Genomic DNA, 13,213 nt, shown 5'->3' on the forward strand with positions numbered 1-13,213 from the left:
AGTAGCCAAACCCAATCCAACATGTGATGGGAGCTGGTGACCGGGTCTGGCACAACTACAGCCACATGTCCTGCAGATAGAGCACCCTGCAAGTCCCTTACACAGCAGTGTGAGACTGAGGACCTTAGGGTTGTGGCCTCAGTTTGCCAGAGGAGGAGTGAGGCCAGCAGTAATCATCACACAGCATCCCTGGTGTGCTGCCCTGGGTTGGGCTAACTCACCACACCCCAGCCCTGTAGTTCCTGCTGCACTGCCTGCTCTCCACCCTCCACCCTTCCTTCTGTCCTGCACCAGGGGGACTGTCCTGGAACACAAGTCTGATGCTGTCGCTTAGCCTCAAAAAAATCCAGTGATTGCGCTGAAAGAGGACTCAGTCACTAAACGCTGGCTGCACAGGCATGGCTCCCTGAGTTCAGACATGGCCACAGCACTTGCCATGACAACACAGGGGAGATGAAGACAGGAGTTGCTGGGACTCACTGGCCAGCCAGTGTAACCCACTGTGGTGGTTGGGATAAGAATGGACCCCATTGGCTCATATGCTCCAATGACACACACATCACCACAATCCCCACCATAATTATAATAGACTAAGTCTCTGACTGTAAGCCAGTCCCCAATTAAATGCTTTCTCTTGTAAGAGTTTCCTCAGTTATAATCTCTTCACAGCAACAGGACAGTGACTGAAACACCTACTTAGTGAGCTCTAGGCTAATGAGAGGCCTTGTCTCAGTAAACAAGATGGCAAGCCAGCCAGGTGGCTCAGCAAAGAAAGGTGCTTTCTGAGACCTCCAGTTCCTCCAGCCCAACCTGGCTGACCTGCAACACAAGGTTGGCCCATCAGGAGCCTACAGGCTGGTGTGGATGGGTGAGAAACATAACCCACTCCTCACAAACCCAGGTGACCTCCAGGGCCCTCTGAGACCTCCCAAGCAGAGGTCCAGCAAGAAAGCTTGCTGACTTGAGTTTGATCTCAGGATCCAGAAAGTGCAAGGCGAGAACTGACTCCTTCTAGTTGTCCTCTGACCTCAACACATAAGAACGCACGAGCACACACGCACACTCACACGCACACACACACATACGGTGTCTTCCTAATGCCTAACCACTTTAAGCCTAAACCATGAACTTGCCTTTCAAGGCCTTTCCTGGCCCAGAGCCAGCATATCCACTGCCACAGCTACAGGATCTGAACCTGCTGCTAGTAAGCTAGTTTGTCATGACAATGGACCACACAAGTGGATTCAATCAGATATTTGTGTTTCAATGTTCTGAAGGCTGATGGTCTGAGATGAGAGGGTCAGGGTAGTCAATTCCTCCTGAGGCCTCTCCATCTGGCCATGACTAGCTATTACCTCCTTTTGATGTCTCCCACAGCCCACTTCTGCATATGTCCTCACTTCTTTTTCATATCAATACAGTGATACTGGATTAGGAACTACCCCTAATAAACTACCCCTTATTCTGAAGTCATTCCTATTTTAAAGAACTGTGTGTGATAACAGTCCCATCCTGAGAAGTTGGAGTAAAGATGTCCACATATGAGTTGCAGTGAAGGACAGTTTAGCTGGAAACAATAAAGGATGGCTACAGTGAACGACAGTTTTGCTGGTTACAATAAAGGATGGCTTATGGAACACTCTGAACAGTTCCCATTCTTGGAAAGTCTCAGTAATGTCAGTCAATATCCCCATGCTAACTGTCATCTTCACTACCCTCTGCCTGTTCTCAGCTTAAGCCATCTCCCTTGGGGACTGTATCAGGTCCCCAGGCCACCGTTTAGGCTGTGTCTTCTTCCTGATATGCCCACTTCTGGTCTCCACTCACCCAAATCCTTCCTGTCTTAAGAGGCTAGCCTTGCCAGTTGCTGAATTTAAGGGCTCTGGCAGTTCATGTCTGAGGCCCTGTTTGACAATCCTTCCATCTAATGGGTATAAGGAGATTTGGCTTCTTAGTTTTCGATCTGAACTTTTGCTTTACAATATAGAAATAGGAAGTATTTTTCTTTCTGGTTATAAAACAATGTGTTCTTAGTTTGTAAAAACCTATAAAGCACACTTTCTTTAAAAAGAAAGCCAAAAAAATCATCTTACAGTAATATATTTTTGTTTGTCTTGTTTTTGAGACAGGTTTCATGTAGCCCGGATGGGTCTCAAACTTACTATATAGCTAAAGATAACCTTGAACTTCTGATCCTCCTGTCTTCAGCTCCCAGGTATTGTGATTACAGGCAGGCACCTTTACCCCTTTTTCAATAGGTTCTAGGGATCAAACCTGGGGCTTCATGGTTATTGGGGAAACAGTTTACCAACTGAGCCCCAGCCCCAGCCATGATGAGTAAGTTTTTGATGTTGTGGCTTATGTCTTCCTGGAAATTTTCATAGGCTTGAATGTAGTATGTACATGAGGCTTTTCCCCTTGATTCTAGAGTAATGGATTGCAAGGTGAACCCCAGGGTTAACTGCCAAGTTCCAAGGTGTATTAAACATCTATGTCCATGTACAGTGTGCATCCTAAAACACACACACCTATTAGGATCAAGGAAATATGGTATGGTTGAGAATATGGCCTCAGGCTGCTAACCCTGAGCCCCAAGTTCAACCCCAGAACTCATGGGAAAATCTGGATAATCTGGTAGGCATCTGCAATCCCAGAATGTCTATGGTGGGATAGAAAGTGCAGGCAAAAGAATCAGCCAGAAATTCTAAGGCCAGCCAGCTTCTGCAAGATGCCTTCAGAGGCTGCTGTGTAGTGTGCACGCTGGGTGCACAAAAGAGTGCATGGATTGGGAGGTATGTGAGGGCGTGTGTAACTATAGATAGATTCTGGAGGGGTCTGTGTGCATAGGTACGCATGCATGCTCAGTTTTCTGTATATAGCATCTGTGCCCCCACGGGTGTTTTTAATGGTGGTCTGTCTTTGTGTCTCTGAGTCTGTATAACTATATGAGCCTGGATCACTCAGTACAGCAGAAGTGGGAGAACCTGTTTCAACTTTGTAAGGGAACCAACTTCTAAACATCTGACTTACACACATGTGTGCACACCCACATTCACATGGACACCATGCACAGAGCAAGAAGGAAAGGAAAAAGGTGTAGGGGGAAGTATATATTACAGAATGAGAATCTATGAGTTCTATAGTTAGAAGGGGAGTTGTTTTATCTTAGGATCTGAGACCTTGCTGTGTTGTGCCAGATAACCTTGAACCCCTGTGCTCAAAAGATCTCCTGCTGCAGTTTCCCAGTAGCTGAGCTTATAAGTGCCAGGCTCATGAACACTGCCTTGGGGTCTTTGTTTAACAAAGCTTATCCATAATTCCACATCAATAAATGAACAGTACTACTGTTGGTTTTAGTGGCTGCATAGTACTCCATAAAACTGATCTCTCATGGTGAAGTTGTCCCCAGCTATTGTGCACGGGTCACCAGCCTGGAGCACAGGGACCCTGGGAATCATTGGTGAGCAATCATTTCTCAGTAACTGCCGTTACTGTGAGCCTGAAGTCATGTGACTCTGCCACTGTGCACTTGGCCTGGGCTTTTCAAAGCTCCCAATTTGGTGTTTCAGGCCCAGCCTGCATGGTCCAGGTCCCCCATCCTTTCATCTTCGCATACCCTCTGCTGGTTGGTTCTTGGCTCTAGGCACACTTTGATCTTCACATGCAAACCTTTTCTCACCTCAGCGCCTTTGCATGTGCTACTCAGACACCCTCTCCAGGAAGCCTTCTATGGTGAATCCCTCCTCGAGCGAGGCTCCACTGGCCTTTCTTAGGACACATGACATACTTATCATTAGGGTAAATCAGGAAATTGCCAGCACTCAAGTTCTGAAGTTATGCTGTAGGCAATTTCTGAGGGTTGACTACTACAGACCCGAGGTTCCATCCCTTCCATTGAGCGGTGGCATTTTAGGACAGGGACCTATCTGCAGTGCTCATTGTGGCATTATCCCAGCACTGTACCTGAGCACAGACTGCCTCACCTGTCAATATAATGAGTAAATGAATAGTGAGGTTCAGAGTGAATTTGAGGCTTTAAATGCCTTAGCATAGTCTAGGCTAGCATGGGGGTGGGGTGGGGGTCACCCACCTTCCACTTGGCACTAATCACTGGGAGCAGAAACACGGACCAAGGCGGGTTGAGGCTGGGTGTACACCCTAGTCACTGTGGCTCCAAGGCTATACCCAGTCTCACTTTGAAATGGCCCAGCAACAGCTGGGTTCCTCTAGATAGAGAGCAGAGGCCAAGTACATGGGGAGAGGCCTGGGTGCTGCCTCTTACCAGTCTCTTCCCCCTCCTCCTCCACCACCACCACCAACCTGGTGGTTCAGGCTTGTAGCTGGTGCACTGTGCACTTATGGCCACAAGGTGGCAGTGTTGGCACCACCTGGGCTCTGGGAGGCACAGGGCAGCCAGCTCCTGCAAGATGCCTTCTGAGGCTGCTGTGCAGTGTGCATGCTGGGTGCACAAAAGAGTGCATGAGTTGGGAGGTATGTGAGGGAGCGTGTAACTATAGATAGTAGATTCTGCAGGGGTCTGTGTGCATAGGTATGCATGCATGCTTAGTTTTCTGTATGTAGCGTCTGTGCCCCCATGGGTGTTTTTAATGGTGGTCTGTCTTTGTGTCTCTGAATCTGTATAACTATATGATCTAAGAACGTTCAGGGGAGACAGTGTTTGTATGTAAAAGCATTGTGGTTCTGATGTGCACCTGTAGGGTAAGTGGTTCTGTGAGAGAGGAGAGGACAGCTTGAGGCTGTGTTAACATCAAGGCCAGGGACTCTTGGGGCTCTCTTTCCCCCTGCCTAGGACCTTCTCCTCCATACATAGCTGTTCTAATTCTGACCCTCAGAGCCTGGAGCTGGGGCCTCACTGGTTGCACCCCACTTCAGATGCTGCGTTTCAACCTCCCCTACGTCTTTCTCTGAGCCTCCTTCCTCCAGCCATGGAGACTGTGGCAACAGAGCTTCACCTAAGGCACTCTGAGTACACATAGTAGGCTGACAGCCTTCAGATGGCATGCAGCGGGCACTCTGAGTACACATAGTAGGCTGACAGCCTTTAGATGGCATGCAGCAGGGACCACCCCAGCTCCTCACTGAGAAAAGTCACTCTTATCACTAGGGTCCTGGGTCCTCTAGTCCCTCAGAGCTGATGTCAGTGTGTTCTATCTTCACTTAGTGGTGCCCAAGACAGAGTTCTGCCTGTCCCCCCAGGGGACTAGGTCTTAGATTCGGTGTCCCAGGCTTTGGGAAGACCTGGGGATGCCACTAGCTCCTTCTCTTGGTCCCATCTCTTATCCTGTGCAGGCAGATCACAGTTCCCTTCCAGCTTTCTCCCTCCCCCTGCCAGGCGAGGGCCCAGAGTGGCATGTCTGGCTATGTCTAGCCACCCTTCCCCCCATGGTTATTAATGATTGGGTATTAGGCAAGCGGCACTATCGATTCTGGCGCGGGCAGCTCCAGGTCGGGGTAATTTATGGAAACACCGGTGTCCCTGGTGATAAATAATGAGGTGATCGTGAGGATGGGTCACTAGTGAGTGACTTCCACCTTATACCCTGTCCACTAACACACCAGCTCATAAATGGAGGAAAGGGGGAGAGGCCCAGTAAGCTGGAAAGACAAAGGATGCTTTGGTGATGTGCGCCTCCAGAGGACAAGGGGAAGCAGAGACATGGCTCTGTGGGGTCCAGGCGGGCGGCGGGAGCTGGTGGGAAAGGGAAGAGAAATACAAAGAAGGCAGAGTGGAAAGACTGGGGAAGAGAAACAGTGGGGGCAGGAGACACGGAGGAAAACATGGGGTGGGAGAGGAATGAGAGACAAACAGGGCAAAGGAGAGGGGGACGGAAGAGGCCCGAGGCTGCACAGGGTGAGGACAGCAAGGGCAGAAACAAAGAGGGAAGACGAGCAATTAAGGCCAGCCACTCCTCGAGAGGACTGTACACAGGGTCGGTGCTGTGGTCTAACTGTGAATGCCCCGAGACACCCGGACTGTGTACCCTCCAGGCAGGCTTTGGATCCCACCTCTCTCCTGGGCCCAGCTGTGTAACCTTAAACAGGTCACTTCCTCTTGATGAGGACAACTGATCCACCCAGGTGAGAGACAGAACCACGCAGCTAGCTCAGTGCACTTGGGACCCAGTGCCAGGCCTTGGGGTGCATGGGTCAGTGATAGCGGGGTTCTTTCTGATGGAGTCATGTGAGCACGTCATGTGACAATAACTCTAATGAGTGGACAGAATGTCCAGTTAGCCACACATAAAGCAGGGAGAAGCCATGAGAGTAGCAGACTGAACCGCCTCAGAGGGGCACCTCCCAGAGGTGAGGTTTGATTTGGGCCTGGACTTACACAGGGGAGAGAATCACTCCTAGGGATAGAAACATTACGTGATGATGCTTTCAAGGTTGGAAGGAAGGCCACCGGGGCCTAGATTGGAGTCTCTAGTGCACCAGCCTCCCCAATCCCACACCTCCACACACCAAATCCACCAGCTTTAACTTGGTTATCTCCAGGGCTGAAGAACTCATTACTACTCTTGAGAAAATCTAATTCTGAAAATGACCTTTTTTATTTTTTTCTTTCTTTTACAATTTCCCTTCGTCCCCAGTTTAGCCTCTCCCTCCTCTCGCTGCCCACTCCCGCCCCCACGCTCTGATTGACAGGTAGCTGCCCCACTTGGCTGCTGTTGACAATGCTTCCGGTCTGGGTCTGGCGCATCGCCCTGTCTTGGGCAGAGCCAGGGATGGGGATACTGTTCCTTCTTTCTGGATCAATAGCGCTCACTTTGGTCCGCCCCTGCTTGGGACTTCTTGGACAAGGGTCACTTGCTGCCTCTCTTCCTGTCTGCCGTCTTTTCTGGCTGGAAAAGAATATCAAGCACAGTCTGCAGGCTGACCTGAGAAGTACACCCGATCTGCGTCCCCCTGGGTGGTATCTTGACCCTGCTGCCTGCTGATCAGGTGACTGTGCACGGGGCCCCAGTGTCTTCTATGTGCAGGGTGCCTAGCACCAGAGAAAACTGCAGTATTTGTCTGCTCTCAGGACCCCTCCCACACTTCCTTTCCTATATTCTTGAGTAGCCGAGGTTTCTCCTTCATGTCCGGGACTCATGTTCCAGAGCCTACCGTGATCGTCACATGGCTCTGCGCCCTGGTTCTGGGCCACCCTAGGTCAACACCCTCATGTTCTTTCCTAGCCTGAACCTGTGGGACCTTCCCACAATAAGGAGACGTCAAGTGGCCTAGGCCACCATGTCGGTAGTTTCCCTTGCTTGTGTCCCTTTGTGGAAGTCTGTTCCTAGAGACTTCTCATCACTTTTTGGCTTCACGCCTCAGCCTTCCTTCATGCTGGAAGGCAGGGTGCAGGCCTATCCGGTATGGGCTCTTCTTAGCAACTGCTCTCCTGGGATCACCATGGCTCTCTGTTAGGGGCTTCTAGAACATTCCTTCTATTCTTCATTGAGCTACTAAACTCAACCAGTACTGCTACTATTTCTGATCCCAGCAGCTAATTAACATTTTGTCTCCCCATTTTACAGATATCTGTGGTACGAAGTCATGGCTACACATCATGTACATCTTATAAAGGACGGTCCCAGGCAACTGTTAACAGGCACTGATATCTTACAGGGCTGGTGTTATCCGCTGGGAAGTGGATGGGCTATGAAGCCTTTGGACCCTAAGCAGAGACAGTACCTCAATCAGTTAAGGATGGGTGGGGCCTACATCCCATAGGGATGTGAGGAAGTGGGTAGATCTATGTAGCTGGAAGGCCTGGGAGAAATGTAGTCCTGTCCGCTGTGGAGTGGGGACTCAGGCCAGTCAACTGGGAGAGAGGCCGTTTGTGAGGTCTCAGGGTAGATCTAGCGTTCAGGATGCTGGAGAACAGGCATTCCTGGGTCGTCGGTGTTTGCTGCATCCTAGTGTTGGGTCTGGAGGCACTTGGTACCAGGCAGATGCAGGGAGGACACAAGCCTGGGCTGAGAAAGGACAAGGGGCCTGAGGGTATGGAGGAGGTGAGCTGAGGCCGTATACAGAGCCTGGAGACTTGTGGAGCTGGAAGAGGGACAGGCATCAGGGTGAGCAACAGGGACCTGTGAGCGGGCTGCGGCGTGGGATGAGGAAGCATGGAGGTAGACATCACTCCAGGGCTCACAGGAGTCTCCAGATCCCTTCCTGTTTTCCAACATGTCAGGGGCACTTCAGGGACTCACTTGCTCCTTGTCTTCCCAAGGCTACCTGGCTGATGGCAGAGGCAGGCAAGCGTCACAGCAGGTGTATGGGTCTCTCTGTTTTGGATCCCACAGCCCAGCTTGGTGGTCCCCCGGCACATAGTAGGCTCCTTCTCTCGGCTTGCTGAATCTCCTTTCCTTGCAGTCAGTGCAGCCAGCACCCCCTACCCCCAATTCCACCCCTACCCCAGCTCAGCCACCTACTGTGCCCCAGCACTGGGTGCTCTAAGCTGTCTGCCTCCCTCCCACAGAGGAGCTGTGGCGCTGCTGTCTGTCCTATGCTGTGTCCTGGCTCCGTGGAGGCCCGCGGTCACTGGTCACCATGGCTGAATGCCGAAAGGACAAACAGGCTACCTGTGACCCTCCAGGTTGAACAGGGGGGAACTGACTGAGTGGCGCCTGCTGCTGGGCCCCAGGCCCCTCCCAGGCCCTCGGCACCCCCGCCCCCAACGGCTTTGTTCCCGACCTCAAACCACAGGGAGAATAAAGTTTGTGAAATATTAGTTTAATAAGACATGCGACTACTATTAAGGATCCAAGGGTTCTTATTTATTATTCATGGGGCCTCGTGATTTAGGGGCAAGTGGGTCCGCAGAGGCTCTGCTTGGCCGCCTCAATGGCAGCCAACCCTCCCCACTGCGCCTGGCTTCCACCACCCTCTCCCCCTACATCTGCCCACACTGCAGTGCTCACAAGGACCCTCTATCCTCACCAGGTGTGGAGCGGGGGTGGGAGTGGGGGCAAGGTAGCCGCAGCTCCTCCCTAGTTGCCTCTCCTGGGCGCTCACTTGCACTGGCGTCTCTGAGAGAAAAGGAAGGTCATGACTGCCCAAGTCTTGCCTGCTGAGACCTATTGTCAGATTTGTAGCAGGCTGGGGGTGGTGTTCCTCTTCTGTCTTTTTTTTTAGGGTCCTGGGACCTCTGGGGGGCAGGTAGGTGAGGTAGGGCCCTGGCCGATGTGAAGAGTGAGGAGGGGACTGGGTACCTGCACTCACCTGCTGTGTGACTTTGGGCAGGTTCCTCACCTTCTCTGTCTCTGCTCCTCTCTAAGATCAGAGTCTCCGTGCATCATCGGAAAGTCCCTCAGCAGGAAGGAAATGTGTGAAGTCTTCCTAGAGTCACAAAATCCTAGCCATGGTGTCTTAGTGGGGACAAATTCATAGTGAGCTTCCTCTCCTGCCGCAAACGCAGAACCTCTGTCCTGACTTCTTTGGTCATACACGTGAGTTGTGTGCTCTTGAACTTAGTCTTAGCAAAGTCACATGACTTTATAAAACATGTGATTGTTAATAGCTTCCTCTTTTTTCATTATTGAGCAATACTCCAAGGTGTGACCAGCAAGCTGTGAATCTATTCACCACCCCTAGTCATGCAGACTCCTGGTTCATTCACCACAGTGATCATTCAGGAGGCTTCTCGCCCTTTCAAGACCCATCCTGACCTGTGACCATGCAGACTTCTGGTGTTTGGTGCTCATGAATTACACCTTCTGGTGGTGTCTGCAGTTCTTCTACTTCCCTTGGGTAAATACTTATGAGTGAACTTGCCAAGTCAAAAAGTAAGTACTTTTTGTTTCTTATTATTTTATTTTAAATGTCTCTGCATTACTAAGGCTCCAGCCCACATCCCTGAATATCATCTACCACCGAGTTATCCACCAGTACTCATGTTTATTGTTTTTAAAAAGATTCATTTATTTTATTTTAGTGTGTGTGTGTGTGTGTGTGTGTGTGTGTGTGCATGTGTGTGTGTGCTTGCGCATCTGATCCTCTGAAGCTGGAGTTAACAGGAGCACCTGGTGTACTCACGGAATCAAACTGTTAATATGGAAGAGCACTAGACACACTCCTAATTACTGACCCACCTCCAGGCCCTATGTTTGACTTTGAAAGTAAGTTTCAGGGGCTGAGGAGATGGCTCAGTGGTTAAGAGCACTGACTGGTCTTTTGAAGGACTCAAGTTCAGTTAGGAGCACCCATGTGGTGGTTCAGTCACCCAAGACTCCAGTTCCAGGGGATCTGGTGCCCTCTTCTGGCCTCTCTGAGAATCTGCAGTCATGTGCACCTTTCCCACACAGACACACAACTTTAAATAATTAAATGTATATACATATACATATACATCATATACACATACATATACCTATACAAATGTGTATATACATATATATATATGGGATATATAAATTATATAGATACAGTCACATCAACAAAGTGCTCTCTGGTTTGCTCTACATCCTTGTCAACACTTAATACTGTTGTTCTTTTTAATTTCAGCTATTCTATTGGGTACGCTGGTACATCATTTGACTCTGATTGGTGATTTGCTAACGCTGCTGGTCATTCTTTCCTATGATTGGGGGCATCTCTTTATTTCCTCTTGTGACCTGGTATTTCCTATTTTGGTTGCCTTTCTGACTTTGCTCTTGGTCATGGGACATATTACATACAAAGAACAAAAGCCCAAGGCTGAGAGATGGTAAAGAGATTGGACTAGACTCTTGGTGGGTAAAGTGCTTGCCATGAAAACCTCGTGAGCTGAATTTGGATCAATAGAACTTACGTAAAGCTGGACACAGTAAGATACACACATGTCATCAAGCATTCATATGGTGACATGGGAGGCAGGCAGCAAAAATCCCTGCAGGCTTGCAGGCCAGCTAGCCTGGCAGACACAGCTGAGAACAAGAGACTGCCTGGAACCAGGCAAAGACTCCTGAGATTGCCTTCTGCATGCATACGCCTGAACTCATACCCACTGTATGTACAGAAGGAACGAGAGCCCTCTGTTAGATGTGAAAACTGAATCCTTAAAATTGTAGCATGCCAGTGCTTTCCCATTCTTTCGATAAACAAGTTTTAACTGAAAGTCCAGTTTTTTGTTTCTGTTTACAGTCCCTGTGTTTTGTGTGCTTTGATCTTTGCTCTGTACTGTGAGCATGTTTCCCTAAATTTTCTTGTAGAAGCTTGTATGTAGTTCAACAGTTCTGATCCATCACAGACTGACCTTTGCATGTGGCCAGGCAGGGGGTGAGCATTTACTTCTTTTTCTCCATTCGTCCATCCGGTTGCCCAGTGTGATTGAAAATTACTTTGCTTTTTATAGTTAATTGGCAAAAAAAAAAAAAAAGAGAGAGAGAGAGAGAGAGAGAGAAGAAGACAAGAAGGAAGGAAGAGAGGGCAGAAGGGGGAGAGAAGGCGAGCGAGCGAGCGAGAGACAACAGGTGAGGGATGAGGGCAGGGGAGCAGGCGACCGCTTGGACTAGACTCTCCTTACCCACCTTCTGTCTCTGTGTCAGGTCCCTTTCAAAACAGTTTTAAAACAGGCAGAATAAATCCAGTGTTTCCTTCTAATATTGACTGGGTTGTTGGCTCTCTGCTCTCCCATATCAATCTGAGAATCAGCTTGCCAATGACTCTTAGAAAATCTATTCGATGTTTTGATTGGGACCCAAGTTTTCCATAAGTCGCTCTGAGCAGGTCTCAGGAGCCTCTCTGTCCCCCGTGCCTGGCCACCCCCAATTACGTTCTCTGCCAGTGTTCTGCTGAAGATGCAATCCCTCCCAGCAGCCCAGAGGGTGAGGCTGAGGATCTGGAAGCCAAACTCATTCCAGAGCCAGTTGTGAGGCCATTGCCATGCCTGTGAGGGCAGCTGTGGAGGACCTCATGTGTCACTAAAATATCGATGAGTGAGGTGTCGTGATGCCCGAGGTTTCCCTCAAAATAACCCAGTGAGTGCTGATATCAGAAGCAAAATAGTCACGAGGTAAGGATGGACTTTTGGTGTGGGCACCAAAGGACACGTTACACCAATCGAGTGCTCCTGCCATTTTAGGATGAACTCTTAAAACATATGTCCTTTATTTCTCCCTAGCCTCTCCTGGGACCCACTACACTCTGGTTAATGACATTCCCTTTGCCAGCTGCAGCTTCTCCAGTGCCTGCCCTGTCCCCGTGCCTCCCGGAGCAGACCCCGCTGGGCAGGTGGCTGTGTCCAGGCTGCCCTGATGTGGGGTTGGCAGGTGGGTTTCCACCTCACCTTAGATGATGTTTGAAATGATTGATCTCCAACAGCTGCCACCTGCAACCCAGGGCAAGGCCCTGGGGCCAACCCCAAGCAGCAGTGGCGGGCGGCCGGGATGGAGAGACTGAGCCACAGGCAGAGGGGAAGACCATAGGGGACTTCAAAGGCCACCACAAGACCCGGGCTCTGCTCCAAGTGGAGGCCACCACAGGGATAGCAACTGTCCCCTGTGTGGGAAGATGGCTGCCGTGGCTGTGAAAGAAACAGCAAAAAACAGGGAACACTAGGGTACTGCCATGGCCACCAAAATTGACATGACACGGGCCTGAACCAGGCTGGGGTGGCAGCAGAAATGATCAGAATGGCCTGGCTTGGGAGACATACGAAGGGTGTCATGGACAGGTTTCCTCACTGATGGGATTCGGGTTGAGAAAGAAATAGGGCTGTCAGGTGTCAATGGTGCTGAGGGCTGGGCTGGAGCCCTGGGTGAAGAGTTGACACTTGCCAGGCCAGGCACTGTGGGAACAGCAGAAAGTCAGGACTGTGGTGTGGACATGTTAAACTTGTGGCTTGTCCTTACAAATCTCACGTAGGAGTGTGGTAGGTCTAACAGAGTTGAAAGGGCAGGCCAGGGTTCTGCAAGATCCGAAGCAGCGACGGGGCGTGGCTTGTTAATGTGGGCGTGGCCTGTTACCATGGGAGTGGGTTTCAGATGGGATCTGAGTTCTGCTCGCTTTACCTCTCTGCCTTCCCTCCACTCTTGTGCTCTTAGTTCTGCTATAACAGTGCAGGGGCTTTCACCTAATGCACCATGCTCTTGCACGTCCCAGTCTTCAGGGCCTGGAGCTAAAAAACCTTCTATTGTTCATAAATGACATAAATAGCCTGTGGTGTTCTGTTACAGCAGAAGAACCCAGACTGAGATGGTCACATGGCCTGTTGAGTAGACAAGGGCAC

At 50.1% G+C, this 13,213-nt stretch overlaps 1 long non-coding RNA gene across 14 annotated transcripts in view; it reads left to right on the forward strand.

Annotated features, from left to right (window-relative positions):
- The window catches only part of Gm13404, a 75,897-nt gene that overhangs the window by 26,968 nt on the left and 35,716 nt on the right, over positions 1-13,213 (forward strand). For 2 of the 14 annotated variants that reach the window (XR_866147.3, XR_866145.1), the window contains one exon: positions 9,285-12,254. This is a non-coding gene — a long non-coding RNA (predicted gene 13404). The other 12 variants (XR_003954030.1, XR_003954031.1, XR_866144.2 and 9 more) reach the window with 12 other exon arrangements.

This window comes from Mus musculus, chromosome 2, assembly GCF_000001635.26.
Source record: "Mus musculus strain C57BL/6J chromosome 2, GRCm38.p6 C57BL/6J".
Taxonomy (NCBI): Eukaryota; Metazoa; Chordata; class Mammalia; order Rodentia; family Muridae; genus Mus; species Mus musculus.